Source organism: Petaurus breviceps, unplaced genomic scaffold, assembly GCF_028583685.1.
Source record: "Petaurus breviceps papuanus isolate PSGF00001 unplaced genomic scaffold, PetGlider_PUasm1.0 90594, whole genome shotgun sequence".
NCBI classification, from domain to species: domain Eukaryota; kingdom Metazoa; phylum Chordata; class Mammalia; order Diprotodontia; family Petauridae; genus Petaurus; species Petaurus breviceps.
In genome coordinates, this window is record NW_027187281.1 from 2619820 (window position 1) to 2637461 (window position 17642).

Consider the following 17642-nt stretch of genomic DNA (forward strand, 5'->3'; position numbering starts at 1 on the left):
CCTCATCTTTAGAAACAAGTTATTTAAGGTGGGACTATGGGTTTTATTGTGTCTAGATGTTGGGGATTATAAATACAGTTCAGAAACAGTTCTTTGAAGAAAATGGGGATCTTTGTGAGGTGGAAGCCAGAATTCTATACTCTGAGCTTCCTTGACCTTGTGCTGAAATTTTATTTATTAGCAATTATATTGACTTTATATGCTTAGGAAAAGACCACCTTTTAACATTTCTGTACTGCTTTATGCTTGACAAGTACTTTCATAAACATGCTCATAATAACTGTACATTAATGTCTTAAATTTACAGATGAGAGGCTCCGAGAAAAGTTCACCTCCCCATGGTCACATGGCTAGTCACTTGTAGAACTGGAACTCTCCTGACTTAGTCCAGTGTTCATTCTACCATTCCAGATTATGCCTATTGATATTTATAGAAGAACATTAAAATACTTCTAATAGGGACATGGGATTTAATAAATTTGTTTTCAAGAGTTGGTAATGCATGACATTTCCTATCTGTCTTGACTTCAGGAACTTTTGCCCAAGTAGATGTGACTTCAGTGATAAAATCTATTTTTTCCCCAAGGTTCTTAGATTGACCTACCTTTTAGCATTATTGAATAACCGCTGAGCCAAAATGATTTTCTTTTTCTTAAAACAGTGCCTAAAGACTAGAGGCTATTGACTGGCTCATTGGCATTCTCAGTCAGCTACAAAGTTTGCTTCCACAGATACTGTGTTACTGCAAAGGCTTTCTAATGAGACCTCTTACCTCAAGTCTCTTACACTCCAATCTATTCTCCACAGTTACCAAAGGGATTTTTCTTAAACATGTCTTATGATGTCATTTCCCTGCTCTGTCAACTCATGTCATGTCATGTTATCATTTCCCTGATGTCATGGTCCTCTTGCAGAATAAAGGACAAACACAACCTGTGAGTGGCCTTTCCTCTTCTTTCTTCTCCCTTTCCCTCCCCTCCCCTTTTCTCTTCTCTCTGACCTTAACTGGAGGTGCTCTGCCCAGAACCAAAAGCTGCCTTTTTTCCTTTGGGTTGACTGCCCTAAACCCAATTCACTCTGGAGCTCTTAGATTGGACAATAGGTTCCTGCCCTCCTAACACAGAGTGAATGTAAACACAAAATAGTAACTGTTCTCTTTTGGCCAGGAAGCCTGAGGGTCCTTCCCTCCCAGTTTAAATTTTTTTTCTTAATTAAAGGGGCCACTCCCTTGATTAACTTCTTAAAGAGGCCTATTCAGTGAATGGGCATTACCTCACTCAAAGTAAGAATCTTACAAGACCTTAGCCTACAAGGTCCAGGGTCTCCCAATGTATCCTGGGCCATCTTCAGTCATCCTGATGAATATCTAGCCACTGGATGCAGATGGTTCTGGAGGAGAAAGAGAGGTTGGGGACCTCGCAGAGCACCCCCTCACTCAAATCCAAGTCAACTGCAAGTCATGTCATCATTTCCCTAAAGTCATGTTCCTCTTTGAGAAGGAAGGATATGTACAACAACTCCAATGGCTCTCTGTTGCCTCTCAGATAAAATACAAGTTATTCTCTACATAAGATAGAAATAATTGGAGAAATATTAGTTGCTCATGGGTAGGCTGAGCCAATATAATAAAAAAAATAACAATACTGCCTAAAGTGTAATATAAATTAGTTTATATATTCAATGCCATGCCAATCAAATTATAAAAGAATTACTTTATAGAACTGGAAAAATAATAATAAAATTCATCTGGAAGATTAAAGGTCAAGATAATGGAGAAGACATGGGAAGGAAGAGGGCTAAGTAGTCCCAAACTTGAAAATATACAATAAAGCAGTAATTATCAAAACAATTTGGCATTGGTTGAGAAACAGAGAAGTTAATCAGTGAATAGATTAGGTACACAGTATATTAATGCAAAAATACCTACTATTTGAAAAATCCAAATATCAAAACTATTGGAATAAAAGCTAACAAATCCTTTAGAAAAAAATTGGAAAAGAATCTGGCATGAATGAGTCATAGACCAATTCCCTCATCACATAAGAAGATAAACTCCAAATAGGTACATGACTCCAAATAAGTAAATAAATAGTGACATAAAAAAAATTAGAAGGGCATGGAAGAAATTACCTGTTAGACATATGGATAGGGGAAGAGTGCAAGGAGGATATAAATAAGAGATAGAGATGATATCACAGAAAGTAAAATGAATAATTTTGATTGCCTAAAATTAAACTGTTTTTACACAAACAAAATCAATGCAAGTAAAAATAGAAAGGAATCAAGTAAATGGCTGAAGGGGCGGGGGGGGAAGGGGGAAGCATTTTTTGCAGCAAGTTTTCCTGATAAAAGTCTTATCTCTAAGCTATATAGAGAACTGGCTCAAAGTTATAAGAATAAGAGACATTCCCCAACTGGTAAATGGTTAAAGAATATGAATAGATGATTTTAGAGGAAAAAAAATTCCAAGCTATAAAAAGAGATATGAAATTATATTCTAAATTACTAATAAATAAAAAAATTAAAATTAAAACAATTCTAGTGTACCACCTCATACCCATCAGATTAGCAAAGTTGAAAAATATGGAAAATGACATTCTGAGGGAGCTGGGGGAGGAGGAGAAAGGTATATTTTTATTTATTTATTTTTAAGCAATTGGGGTTAAGTAACTTGCTCAATGTTACACAGCCAGTTATTTCTGGGTGTGGTACTGAGTATCTGAGCCTGGGATTGGATCTCCAGGTCATCCCGACACTGGAGCCGGTGCTCTTACTCACTGTGCTACCTGGCCACCCAAGGAGAAAGGTATATTAAACATTGCTTGTATAACTATGAGTCAGTACAGATATTCTGGAGAACATTTTGGAATTATACCACCAAATCTATTAAATTGTGCACACCTATTTGTGAGAGATAGCAAAGGGTTAAGTTTCCACGGAATTGCTAAAAATTACTGATGTAAAAACTACTGATAATAAATTATGAAAAACAGCAAGGAGTTAATTCCATAAAATTGCTAGCCATTACTAAAGTAAGATAAAGGGAGTTAGCAGACAGAGGGTGGACCCAACCAATAAGAAAGCAAACAGCGATCTTGGGAGATTCTCAGACCAGGATAAGGACTGATCTGGTTTAAACCAGTGAGGGGTCAATGACCAAGTATTCCAAAATTACTAATTACTGCTGTGCTTGCTTAATAAACCTCATGAATATTATCTGACATGCCCTGCATAAAATTAGAGCCTCATTAGCAGAACATGGGATGCATGATAATATATGATGATGGGAGGTAGGTCATGTTTAAGAGAAATATGAAAAGGGTATATGGGAAAATTGAAACCCTGAAGAGAACGAACCAATTCATCCTCTGAAAGGAGTGTCCATGCAGGACTAATGGTATAAAGCTTTTCTTGCTTTTGTATTCTCCTCTCCTCCTTCCTAAAAAAGGGGCAGAGTCTGCTTCTGGCCCAGGGTGTTTTAGTTCCTCTGAATTCCTCCACAATAAACTTCTTTTGATACCCAAATATTGGTATCAAATGTGTTTGTGTTTCTAACATATTGACTGGATAATATAGTTACCAAGGCTATGAAAGTCCTCTGCCCAAAAATGAGGAAAAAGACCCATGTGTATATATTATTTATGATAGCTCTTTTTGTGCAATATAATTTTTTACAATTTATATTACAATTTAGGCAGTATTGTTATTTTTTATTATATTGTCTCAGCCTACCCATGAGCAACTAATATTTCTCCAAATTTCAAAGAACTGAAATCTGAGAAGATATTTTTCAATTGGGGAGAGACTAAAGAAGTTATTGGGCAGCTAGATGGTACAGTAAAAAGTGTGCTGGACCTTGAGTCAGGAAGAATCATCTTCCTGAGTTCAAATCTGACCCCAGACACTTAGTTGTGCGACCCTGGGCAAGTCATTTAAGCCTGTTTGCCTCAGTTTCCTCATCTGTAAAATGAGCTGGAGAAGGAAATGCTAAACCACTTCCATATTTCTGCCAAGAAAACCCAAAATGGGGTCGTGAAGAGCTGGACACAACCAAAAAAACAACTGAATAACAATAAAAAGAAGTTATAGTGGATGATATGATGGAATGCCATTGTGCTACTATTATTTGTCTTTCATCTTCAAAGAGGATCAATAACATCATGATGCTGGGTTAAAATAGTGGCTTATGGATGATGTCTTGACTGGTGCATGAATTGGATTTAAGTGAGGCAGAGTTGCACAGAGTTGTCAGCTGCACTCTTTTCCAGTCATTGAAGTCCAGTGGCAAGACAAAAGTAAGGATGACTGGCTATCGCCCAGTGGATGACCTTGATGTCTTCAATGTCTGATCAAGCTCTAAGTGCTCCACAGCACCTGTTTCAGCCACTTTCATAACCACATGTTCCACATACCCCCTAACTCTTCTATGGGTTTGAGGTGCATAGATTACTCTCAAATTGGTTTAGCCCATCTGCAGGGAAGGTTTTACCAGGACGTGGCCAGTGTTCATGCTACACTTCTTGGAACCACCGGTGAGAAGTGGGTGATAGGTGGACACCAAAGGTGGGTGAAAAACCCTGAAAAGGCAGGGTGGGCAAGCCCTCACACCAGAAGCTCTAGTCTTTCATGAACACCTCATACAGCCCAAATGTGCTATAAGAACAAAAAATGAACTGCTGCCAAGTGAAGTGAGCAGAACCTGGAAATCAGTTTATACAATGACAATATTGTAAAGAATAAGAACTTAGAGAGACTTTAGAACTCTGATCAGTAGAATAATAAAGCTCTAGTTCAAAAGACTGAAAATAAAACATGCCACATGTTACCTCATACCAGAGAAGTATCCAGAATAAGACAGACATTTTTTGGACATGGTCAATGTAGGAATTTGTTTTGCCAAAAACCATATATAGTTTGCTCCATAAGCTTTACTTTGTTTTTCATTTGGCAGTAGGAAAAAAGGGTAGAGGGGTAGGAAGGAGAAAAAGATAGTTTGGGTTAATTGAAGAAATTTAATTTAACTTAAAAAAAATCTCTATCTCTATCTATCTATCTATCTATCTATCTATCTATCTATCTATCTATCTATCTATCTATCTATGTGGGACAGCTAGGTGGCACAGTGAATAGAGCACTGGCCCTGGAATCAGGAGGACCTGAGTTCAAATTCAGCCTCAGATATTTGACACGTACTAGCTGTGTGACTTTGGGTAAGTCACTTAACCCCAAGTGCCCTACCTACCCCCTTCCAGCAAAAAAATTTATATATATAAACTACTATTTTGTTTTTAAAGCCCTTCACAACCCTGCCCCAATCTACTTTTCTACTCTCATCATAAATTACTTTCCTTCCTGTACTCTAGGATGATCTTGCTATTCTTCACCCATGGAAATTCATCTCCAATCTCCTCCCATCCCCCTTCTTGGAATCAACTTTCAGCCATGCCTAGAATGAATGCTTTCCTTCCTCCCCTCCCCTTCCCCTCACTGAAACCCTTATTTCCTTCAAAACACAGATCACCTTTTTACATGAAACTTTTCCTGATCTCTGCAGCTGCTGCTGCCCTTCTCTCCCTCCATAAACTAACTTGTATTTATCCTAGATGTGCTGACAGTGTATTTGTATAGCAGTAGTAGAGTGGAAAAGAGACCAGGGCAGTTCAGCAACTTTTATTTCCCAGTCTCCCCTCTTGCCTGCTCTGTCCCTCCAGCTCATCCCATACCCCCATCAGTGATTCATTACCTTGGTGAGTTTTCTGGTATAAACATGTTCTGTTCTGGAAAGTTGTAACACAAGGATCTATAGTTCCTTAAAATTTTTTCCTGTGGTTAGCAATGTCTATAAAGACAAAGCAAGCTTTTCAAACAAATAAAAGTTAACAGGCTTTCCTAATAAACAGAAGAAAAATACTTCAGGTTTTTAAGGCAACCTGAAGCTTTCCAAGGGAAAAAGAGATACATAATTTCCACTTTGGGATCTATAGTAAAAGGAAAGTAAGTTAAGGAGGGACTAGAGAGAAAAAGGAAAGGGAGAGAGATAGGGGAGGGTATGGGAGAGAAAAGGAAGGTAAGAGAACAGAAAAAAAAAAAGGAGAAACTGGAGATTGGAAAGAAGGGAGATAAATTAGAAGGTGATTATAGAACCACAAATGAGAGGTAACGAGGAACCACATTTGGCTGTGACATAGTGAGTAGAGATGCCACTTCTAGACTGTCACTTTGACACCATCACAGCATTTGTCCCAAAAGCCTCTTTCCAAGTCTCAGCCCTGATCCTTGTGGTGGCTGCCTCATTCATGCTTTGGTCCTCCCAGTTCCATGTGACCTTCCTTCCTCTAGCCTGTAGGATAGATGGCACTGGAAGGTAGTTTCCACCTCCTTCAGCTTCAGCCTTAGCTACAATGCTTAGCTGGGGTATTTTGTTCTTTCAGAATGAACATAGACCTTTACCCTAGAAATGACACAAGCATCCCTAGGACTGCTCCCTTGGGACCTCAAGTCTGAGGCCTGGCACCTCTCAAGCAGGTGGTGGGAGATCAAGGTCATCTCAGCAAGCTAAGGTCCTTGAGACAGCCTTTCAATGACTTTTCTCGGTGTAGTGTTGGATCCTTTTGGTAAGGAACCTCACTCTAACTTAGGGCAATTATCATTTTTTCAAATATTCATCTCTACAGATCAAGTCATTTGCCTAATAATCACCAAATAGTTCTAGATATCCAGGTCACATCTCCTATTTTCTTTACAAGCCATGTCTTCCATGAAAATTTCTATAAATCCTTCAGCTCTTACTCATTACCTCTGGGACCAGTTATTTAAAGCTCTTTATAAATTAGACTCTTTCTATATTTTTAGCTTTCTTCTTTTTTTTGTCAATCAAGAATCATTTTTAAAGTGTCACCTTAGGTACTAGAGATACAAATACAAAAAACAGAAGTCTCTGCCCTCAAGGAGCTTTCGTTTTGCTCATTAATCAGTCAATAATCCCTTCTCACATATGTCTTTTCTTCATTCACAAAGCCACCACCCTGATCTAGGTACTATTGATTAAAAATACAAAGTAAACAGACTTTTCTTGTGAACAAAAGGAAAAAGACTTCAGGTTTTTAAGGAAACTGAAGTTTTCCAAAGAGATACAAAAGACATACAAAATTCCCACCTTGGGGGTCTACCTTGGTTATCCTGGTTTGGGTACTGCCTATTGAGTAAATTATTCCAACAGTCTCCCAACTGGTCTCCCTATCAGTCAATAAACATTTTCTAAGAGCTTACTATGTACCTGGCACTGTACACTGGGCATACAAAGTAATGGACAAGATGGTCCCTACTCTCAAAGAGTTCGCAATCTAATAGGGGAAACAATATATTAATAATTACATACAGGATAAATTGGGAATAATCAACAGAGGGAAGGCACTAGAATTAAGGGGCATTAGTAAATGTTTCCTATAGAAGGTGGGATTTTAGATGAGACTTGAAGACAGGAAATCCAGGAAGTGATGAGGAGGGAGAATATTTTAAACATGGGGGACATGTCAGTTCAGATGCTCAGTCAAGAGATGGAATATATTGTTTGAGGAACTGCAAAGAGACCAGTGTCATTAGACCATGGAACACATGGGGAGATAGAGGAAGGATGTGTTGTGTAGGTTGTAATGTAATACCAAGCAAAGGCAACTTCCCAGGTTCGAAATACCAGCATAGGTGCTCTCCATTTTATTCAGTAACAAACCCAGAACAGAGAATATCAAAACATGACATCATTCAAAATACAGCATTTACTAAGTGTGATTAAATCATCTCCAAGGCCTACCCCACCCCAGGACTTTCCAATCATTCAATCAATTACAAAGTCTCTGTTCCAAATACTTCTCCACCCCTAGGCTATACCTTAATTAAGTCCACCACAAAGCCCCTCTTCTCAAATGGAGATTAGTTTCCAAACATAAGTAAAATACATTCATTTGCTCAACCATAGAACACAAAAAGGTCAAAAGTTCCCCACCCCTGGATCACAATTGAATCTACCCCAGAGTTACATCAAGTTTAAACACAGCACTTAATACCCAAATGGAGGTCTTTTCTTCATCTTGACACGAGGCAAGTTTTCAGCAATCTTAGTTCCTGGGGAGACAAGGCTTAGCAAGGCCATAAGATACATTGCCAGTCCCTTCATGAATTTATCCTCTGTCTGTAGAACAGTCCTAGAACCCCTGAACACATTAGCAAAGCCCTCTCCCAGGATTTCTGTAAACATACAACAAGAAAATCCTTCTTCAGGGCTTCTGAACCAACAGAAAGGCTCCCAGACCCCTGCAACAACAGCACTGTCCTTCACCAGTGGACAGTATTCATTCTGTCTGCCGGACAGTCTCCAGACCCCTGCAACAACAGTACTGTCCCTCACCAGTGGACAGTATTCACTCTCTGTCTGCAGGACAGTCTCAGGCCTTCTTAACCAAATGCCAGGTTCCAGGACTTCTTCAACAGGACAGTCTTTCACCAGTGGACAAATCTGGCAAAATAACATCAAAACAGACAGACAAAGTACCAGCAAAACAGCCATGTCTCCTCAGTCCTTGGCAGCTCAGGGGGCAGGTCTCAAAAGTCCAGGGCAATTCAAAGTGGCCACCAGCAATCTCTTAGTCTCTACCTCTCCACGAGGTGCTGCTCCCAAAAAGAACTTCCGCCTCTCTCTTGTCTCTCCAAATCTACGTCACCAGCTCCTCCCAGTCAGGACTTTCTTTTCACATCAAAAAGTCCATCCCACAGGTGGGATTAACAAGCTCTGGGTTTTAATACAATCAATTTGAAAACCAAGCCCAATACAGGGGAATCTCCACATTCCATTACTATCACAAGGTATAAGAAGACTGGAAAGCTAGGGAGTTGGGTACGAGAGACTTTGAAAGTCAAAGAGATTTTATATTTGGTCCTGAAGCTCAGGGAGCCACCAGAGTTTATTGTGTAGGTGGGTAACATGATCAGACTTGTGTTTTAGGAAGATCATTTTGACAGATGATTGGAGAATGGACTGGAGTGGGGAGAGACTTGTGGCTGGGAGAACAAGCAGCAGGTTATTATTGCCAAAATTTAGGAGTGAGGTGATAAGGACTTGCACCAGGGTGGTAGCAGTATTAGAAGAGAGAAGGCAGATTATGCAGGAAATGCAACGAGGGAGTAAAATCAGCAATCCTTAGAAACAGATTGGATGTGGAAGGTTAAAGAGTGGGGAATCAAGGATGACACCAGGATTGTAAGCATAAGTTACTGGAAGGGTAGTGGTTATCCTCAACAGTAATAGGGAAATTAGGAAGAACAGAGGATTTAGGAGGAAAATTTCTTCAGTTTTGAACATTTTGAGTTTATGATTTCTACTGGAAATATAATTTAAGGGGTCCAAAAGGTAGTTGGAGATGGGAGACTGCTGGTCAGCAGAAACATTAAACATTCTCAGATAAGTAGATCTGAGAACCATCAGCATAGAGATGATTATTGGGGAGAGGACTCCAGGAAGATGGTAGAGTAGGTCAGAAAATCCAAAACTCTCAAGATTTACCTCCACAAAAGAGAAAAAACAGTGCCTCAGGGCAAACAGAGAGTGATAAAAGTAAACAAGAGAAGGGGCAGAACAGGGGTTCTCCTGGGACAATCAGAAATGATCTGAAGAAAAGTCCCAGAGGAGGTTTGGTTCCTGTGAAGAGTAAACACTTTTAGGTTAAGTACACTTAAACAATGAGCAGCAAGCCCTGGCATTAGCAGGGTTGGAAGGCTGCCTTGGCCCCAGCTGCAGGAACTTCTACTCCTAGGAGAGTGAGGGGAGTTGGGCATCTGAGCTAAAGAAGATTAGCTGACAAGCAACACCAGACCCAGCTGTGCTGTGGAAAGCAGCAGGATGAGAAGGAACCAACACATTACCAGTGAGTGCAGAAACAGTGAGGAGGGGATGCCATTGGCTGTGGGAGGTCTTGAGTTTGGTTCAGGGTCAGAGAGGAGAACTAAAGGAGGATCTGAGGTCAGAGGCCCCTCCCCCCCCATTCCCCAGGACTAGAGGTGATTACAAAAATTAAGCTATTACCAAAAAAAAAATGCAAAGGAGAAAAAAATCCAACCATAGGGAGTTACTATGGGAATAGAGAAGACAAGTGTTTGTCTTCAGAGAAGGATAGTGAAGCAAAGAAATCTTCTGCCCCAAAGAGTAATGTCAATAAGAATTCATAGAACTTTAAAAAGACTTAAAAAAAATGAGAAAGATTGAAGAAAACCAAAACAAAAAATAAGAACAATACAAGAAAAACAAGAAGATTATGAAAAGAAAGTCAACCAATTAGAAAAGGAGATCCAGAATATTAAGGAAGAAATTGACTTCTTGAAACTCAGAACTGGGCAAGGGGAAGCCAGAGAAGTTATAAGAGATCAAGAAATAATAAAACAATATATAAGAAAGGAAAAAATAGAAGAGAATGTGAAATATCTCATAAGAAAAACAACTGATATGGAGAACAGATCTAGAAGAAAAAAGATAAGGATAACTGGACTACCTCAAAGCTATGATCAGGGTGGCCAGGTAGCACAGCAAGTAAGAGCACTGGCCCCAGAGTTGGGATGACCTGGGATCGAATCCGAGCTCAGACACTTAGCACCCACCCAGAAACACCTGGCTGTGTAACCTTGAGCAAGTTACCTAACCCCAATTGCTCAGGGGCAGCCAGGTGGCACAGTGAGTAAAAGCACTGGCCCCAGAGTAGGGATGACCTGGGGTCAAATCCAGGCTTAGATACTTAGTACCACACCCAGAAATAACTGGCTGTGTAACCTTGAGCAAGTTACTTAACCCCAATTGCTTAAAAAAAAAAAAGCTATGATAAAAAAATATTGATATAATAATACAAGAAATAATGAAAGAAAATTATTCTGAAGCATTAGAACAAGAAGGGAAAGAAGAAATAGAAAAAATCCACTAATCACCACCTGAAAGAGATCCTAGGAGGAAAACCCACAGGAATGCTATAGTCAAATTCCAAACCTCCCAGCTCAAGGATAAAATATTATGAGCAACTATGGTGGTGCCACAATTAGAATCACACAAGACCTAGCAGCAACAAAACTAAAAGACCACAGGTCTTGGAACACTATATATATCAAAGAGCTGGGGTTCTGGCTGAAAATATGCCCTGCAAAACTAAGCATAATCCTGAATGAAAAAAAATGGATATTTAATGAATTGTCAGACTTTCAGAACTTTATTTAAAACAAAACAACTTAAGATTTGACATACAAGAGCCAAGAGAAACATGAGGTACATACCAAAGACAATTACAAGGGATTCAGTAAAGGCAGACTGTTTACCTCTTATGTATTTAACATGTAAAACATATGTCCAAGATTATTATTAGTAATTGGGTAATTCATAAGAAAGACTGGGGTAGACCTGAGCATGATATGACTTCCAAAAGTAAAACCATTCAAGAGCAGCTAAAAAGGATAATTATCATATACAAATGAGGTGTGAGAAGAAGAGCCAATACACAGGAATTAGATGGGGCAGGAAGGCTGTTAGTTCTTATAACCTACTTTCATTAGGAATGGATTCAAGAGGGAACAATACATATACATCTTAGAAGAGTATAAAATTTTTCTAAATTTAGAAAGAAAATGCTAAGGGGACAGGGAGGGGGAAGAGGATAAGGGACAGATCCTTAGAGGGGAGGGTGAGGGAATAGGTTAAAAGGGGATATAGATGTTGAGTTTATGAAGTTTAGATGAATGGGAATGGGAGGATAAGGGAGGGATCTTGGTGGGGAGAGTATGTTAAGTAATAGGAGGGCAAGGTAGCAGGTAGAAGTAAAGTAGAGGAGTCAGGAGGGATAGGAAATAAGAGATACATACAAACATAAAAACAAAGATTAGGAGTAGAATCATTTAGAGAAAGTCTATTTTTATATATGTATTGTGAATATATATGTATATGTGTATGTATATATCAATATTAATATATAAATATGTCCACACTTAATTGTAGCCTGAGAGGGGAGAAGGGGGGATGAACGAGGGAAAAAGAACAAAGTAAAATGTGTACAGCAGAGAACAAAAGAAAACCTACAGGGAAGCAAAGAAAAGATGGCAGTTTTCAACACAACTCATAGTTTTTAATACACAGGCTTTTCTGAAATGGAAATTTATTGCTACATATTTTGAATCCTCTCTTATGTTCTGCTGTGCACATAGCATGCTTTTTCCCCCTTTTCTTATTTTATATTTAATTTTTAAGTTTATAATACATTTCTTTTAATTTTCTTATTATGCATTTAAGTTTTAGTATTCAAGTCTAAAATAAAAAAAAATATTTAAAAAAAGAGATGATTATTGAATTGATGACACTACCATGTGAAACAGAATATAGGGAGAAAAGAAAAGAGCCCAGAACACAGTCTTATGGGACATTCACAATTAGCAGGTATGGATGAAGAAGAACCAGCAAAGGAAACTGAGAAAGAGTAATCAGATAGGAAGAAAACCAGGAGAGTAGTGTCACAAGAGAAGTAAAGAAGAATGAGAATTGAGAAAAGACCATTGAATGTGGCAAGTATTAGATCACTGGTCATTTTGAAGTGAGCACTTTCAGTGGAATGATGAGGTTGATCAGAGAGCTTTTAAGAGAGTGAAAGAGAAGGAAATGGAGGCCCTGTTGTAGACATTCTCAAGGAGTTACCTCTCATTTCCATTCTTCGCCCTGCTGACAAAATGTCACTCCCTTGCCTCATGAAGTTTCATTATTCCCAAGTCTTACTCCAGTGCAAGCAAGGATCCATGACAAAAGCAGGTAGGAATGGAGGAAGCACAATCACATTAGAAAAGGGAAGCACTTCAAGGGAAGTTAAGTCAGTCAAATAGTTCACTGCATAGAACACACATTTTTTCAGTCAGGCATTTAAAACCACTTCACCTCTTTCCTCTCTCCACTCCCTCCTCTATGTGGCTTCAACCTACATTTTCAGACTTGTTTCCTATTACTTTCTGTCATTGTCCTACTGTCCCAGTCCAACATTTTTCCAAAATTAATGTCATTTTCCTTTTCTATTTTTCAGAAAATACTTTTAGGATTTTTTTTTATCTATTTCAGTATTTTATTTTTCCCATTACATGTAAAAACAATTCTCAACATTCATTTTTTAAAACTTTGAATTCCAAATTATCTCCCTTCCTCCTCCCCACCCACCAACCCCATTGAGAAAGCAAGTAATTTGATATAGGTTATACACGTGTAATCATGCAAAACATTTCCATAAGTCATGTTGTGAAAGAAAACATAGACCAAAAAAAAAAAAAAACAAACAAAACCCTCAAGGAAAATAAAGAAAAATTTAAAAAGTATGTTTTAATATGTTTTCAGACACCATCAGTTCTCTCTCTGGGGATGGATAGTATTTTTTCATCATAAGTCCTTCAGAGTTGTCTTGGATCATTGTATTGCTGAGAACAGCTAAGTTACTCACAGTTAATCATCTTACAATATTGCTGTTACTTTGTACACAGTACATTTCACTTTATATCAGCTCATGTCTTTCCAGGTTTAGAGCATCCTGCTCATCATTTCTTATAATACAGTAGGTTGATGTTGTAATCACATACCACAGTTTGTTCAGCCATTCCCCAATTGATGGGCATCCCATCAATTTCCAATTCTTTACCCCAGAAAAAAGTTACTACAAATATTTTTGTACATATAAGTCCCTTTCCTTTTTTTTTTTTTAATCTCTTTTAGGATACAGACCTAGTAGTGGTACTGTTAGGAAAAAGGGTATGCATGGTTTCATAGCCCTTTGGGCAAAGTTCCAAATTGCTCTATAGAATGGTTGATTCAGTTCACAACTCCACCAACAGTACGGTAATGTTTCATTTTTTCCCACATTCCCTCTAACATTGGTCATTTTCCTTTTCTGTCCTATTAGCTAATCTAATAGGTATGGAGGTAGTACATCAGAATTATTTTAATTTGCATTTTTTCCAATCAATAGTGAGTTAGAGTATTTTTTTAAAATATGGCAATAGATAACTGATTATTTCATCTGAAAACTATTCATATCTTTTGATCATTTATCAGTTGGGAACGACTTATTTTTATAAATTTAACTCAGTTCTCTATATGTCTGAGAAATGAGGCCTTTATCTGAAAAACTTGCTTCGTATTGCTAACTATATTTCCCTCCATTCTATCCCCCCCCATTTATTCTATTCTCTCTCTTCACACTATCTTTCCTCAAAAGTGTTTTGCTTCTGACCACTCCCTCCACCAGGCTATCCTCCCTTCTATTACCCTCCCTTCTCTTATCCCCTTCCTCTCCTACTGTCTTGTAGAGTAAGATAGATTTCTATGCCCAACTAAGTATGTATGTTATTCCTTCTTTGAACCAATTCTGATGAGTAAGGTTCGCTTACTTCCACTCACCTCCCACCTCTCCCCCTCTACTGTAAATGCTTTTTCTTGCCCTATATTTTTATGTGTGATAACTTATCCCATTCTACCTCTCCCTTTCCCTTTCTCCCAGTACATTCCTCTCTTACCCCTTAATTATCTTTAGATATCATCCCTTCATACTCGACTCATACCTGTGCTCTGTCTATATATACTCCTTCTAACTGCCCTAATAATGAGAAAGTTCTTATAAGTTATACAAGTATCATCTTCCCATGTAAGACTGATTGTAAACAGTTTAACCTTAAGTCCCTCATGATTTCCCTTTCCTGTTTATCTTTTTGTTTCCTTTGAGTTTTGTATCTGAAAGTCAAATTTTCTATTCAGCTCTGATCTTTTCATCAAGAAGGTTTGAAAGTCCTCTATCTAGTTCACTGAATATCCATTTTCCCCCTGAAGGATTATACTGTTTTACTGGGTAGGTGATTCTTGGTTGTAATCCCAGCTCCTTTGCCTTCTGGAATATTATATTCCAAGGCCTCTGATCCTTTAATGTACAGAAACTGCTAAATCTTGTGTTATCCTGACTGTGGCTCCACCATACTTAAACTGCTTCTTTCCAACTCCTTGTAATATTTTTTCCTTGACCTCTGGAATTTGACTATAATATTCCTAGGGGTTTTCATTTTGAGATCTCTTTTAAGAGGTGATAGGTGGATTTTATAAATTTCTATTTTACCCTCTGGTACTAAACTATCAGGGCATTTTCCTTTGATAATTTCTTTTTTTTTTTTTTTGGAGGGCAGTGGGGTTAAGTGACTTGCCCAAAGTCACACGGCTAGTAAGTGTGTCAAGTGTCTCAGGCTGGATTTGAACTCAGGTCTTCCTGACTTCAGGGCTAGTGTTCTATTCACTGCGCAACCTAGCCACCCCCTTTTGATAATTTCACGAAAGATGGTGTTCAGGTTCTTTTTTTGATCATGGTTTTCAAGTAGTCCAACAATTTAAGAATGATCTCTCCTACATCTATTTTCCAGATCAGTTGTTTTTCCAATGAGATATTTCACACTGTCCTCTATTTTTTCAGTCTTTTGATTCTGTTTTATTGTTTCTTGATTTTTCATAATGTCATTAGCTTCCATTTGCTCAATTCTAATTTTTTAGGAATTATTTTCTTCACTGAGCTTTTGTATCTCCTCTTCCATTTGACCAATTCTACTTTTTAAGGAGTTTTTTTTCTTCAGTGAATTTTTGTGCCTCTTTTTCCATTTGGCCAATCCTATTTTTTAAGGCATTCTTCTCTTCATTGACTTTTTTGAACCTCTTTTACCATTTGGCATAGTCCAGGGGTGGGGAACCTGTGACCTCGAGGCCACATGTGGCCTTCTAGGTCCTTGTGTGCAGCCTTTTGACTGGTTCCAAGTTTTACAGAACAAATCCTTTTATTAAGGGGATGTGTTCTGTGAAGTTTGGATTCAGTCAAAGGGCTGCACTTGAGGGTCACATGCAGCCTTGAGGCCACAGGTTCCCCACCCCTGCCTGGTGTGTTTTGAAGGTATTTTTTCTTCATTATTTTTTTGTGTCTCCTTTACCAAACTGTTGACTCGTTTTAAATTATTTTCTTGTATCCCTCTCATTTCTCTTCCCAATTTTTCCTCTAACTCTCTTACTTGCTTTTCAAAATCATTTTTGAACTCTTCCATGGCCTGACTCCAATTCACATTTTTCTTGGAGGCTTTGGATGTAGGAGCTTTGACTTTGTTATCTTCTTTGTTATCTGCGTGTGTTTTTTGTTTGGGGTTTTTTTACTTTTTGGAGGGGAGAAGGCTGGGCAATTGGGGTTAAGTGACTTGCCCAGGGTCACACTGCTAGTAAGTGTGTTAAGTGTCTGAGGTCGGATTTGAACTCAGGTCCTCCTGACACCAGGGCCAGTGCTCTGCGTGTGTGTTTTGACCTTCCTTGTCACCATAACTTTCTATGGTCAGAATTTTTTTCTGTTCCTTTCTTGTTTTCCCAGCTTATTATTTGACTCTTATCTTTTTCAAAGTAAGGCTCTGGTTCCAGGGTGGAGGTCACACTGTCTCAAGCTCCAGGGATTTTGTGTAGTTGTTTTCAGAGATAATTCTGGGACCTGTTAGTTTTCAGTTCTTCCTAGGTGGTATGACCTAAGGAGGGGTGTTTATCACTCTCCTGGCCTGTGCGCAACCACAAGCACTCTTTCCTGCCTTGGAAGTCTGACAAGGGGCCCCCTTCCACTGTGGCTACAAGCTCTGGTGCTCTAGTGCTCCTCCTGGCCTGGGACTGCCCCCCACACTGCAACCTGGATCGTCTGTGGGCTGAGAGCTCCAGAAGCAGCTGCCCGGCATTGCTGCCTCTGATTTAGTCATCCTGAGGCCTGCTCAAGGTTTGGTGGGTCCAGGTCTGTGCTGGACTACGTTCCTCTCTCATTCTGGTACAGCAGACCTCCTAAGCTGTCTTGGGCTGGGAATTTGTTGTTCTCCATCTTTTTGTCTGTTCTAGAATTTGTTTAGCATTATAATGTAAAGCTATTTGGAAGGGTCTGGGGGAGAGCTCAGGCAAGTCCCTGCCTTTACGCTGCCATCTTGGCTCCGCCTGTCATTCCCCTCTTCTTTGTCTTTGCCTGGGCTCTCTGTTCATACTTCTTTCTCTTGGAATTTTAAATTTCCTTCTAAGGCTCTGCTTAGGTGCCAGCTTTGAAGGGAAGCCTTTGCCAATCCTCTCAACATTCATGTTCTCTTCTGCCTTCAATTACTTTGTATTTATTTAGAGTATCATAGATCTTAACTGGAACTGGAAGAGACCTCAGAGGTCCTCCATCCAGAGGTGTCAAACTCCCAGATTGTTTGCAGCAAATAGCTGCAAGAACCAAGTAGCACAAAAACCAGATGAGAATGTAACTGGGAAGTGTTTAACAAGATAAATAAAAATATAATACAGCCTAAATAACCTTACTTTGCATTTTTAAAATTCAAAATGTGAGGCTACAGGGATCCATTTCTATTTGATTTTGACACCACAGACCTATTCCAACCCACTCATTTTACAGATGAGAAGAGGAAGAGGCCCAGGGACATGATAAGACTTGCTAATAAGTCACTTCTCAGAGAAAGGATTTGAATCCAGGTTCTCTGACTCCAGAACCAGTGATGCCTCTATTGTACCAGATGCTCCTGAGTCTCTGTATTTGGTGTAAATTCTATTCTCTCGG

General features: G+C 38.9%; 1 protein-coding gene across 6 annotated transcripts in view; it reads right to left on the reverse strand.

Moving 5' to 3' along the window:
- Window positions 1-17642, reverse strand: part of PHF11 (PHD finger protein 11) — a 58807-nt gene that overhangs the window by 39649 nt on the left and 1516 nt on the right. The gene's annotated exons all lie outside the window — the stretch shown is intronic.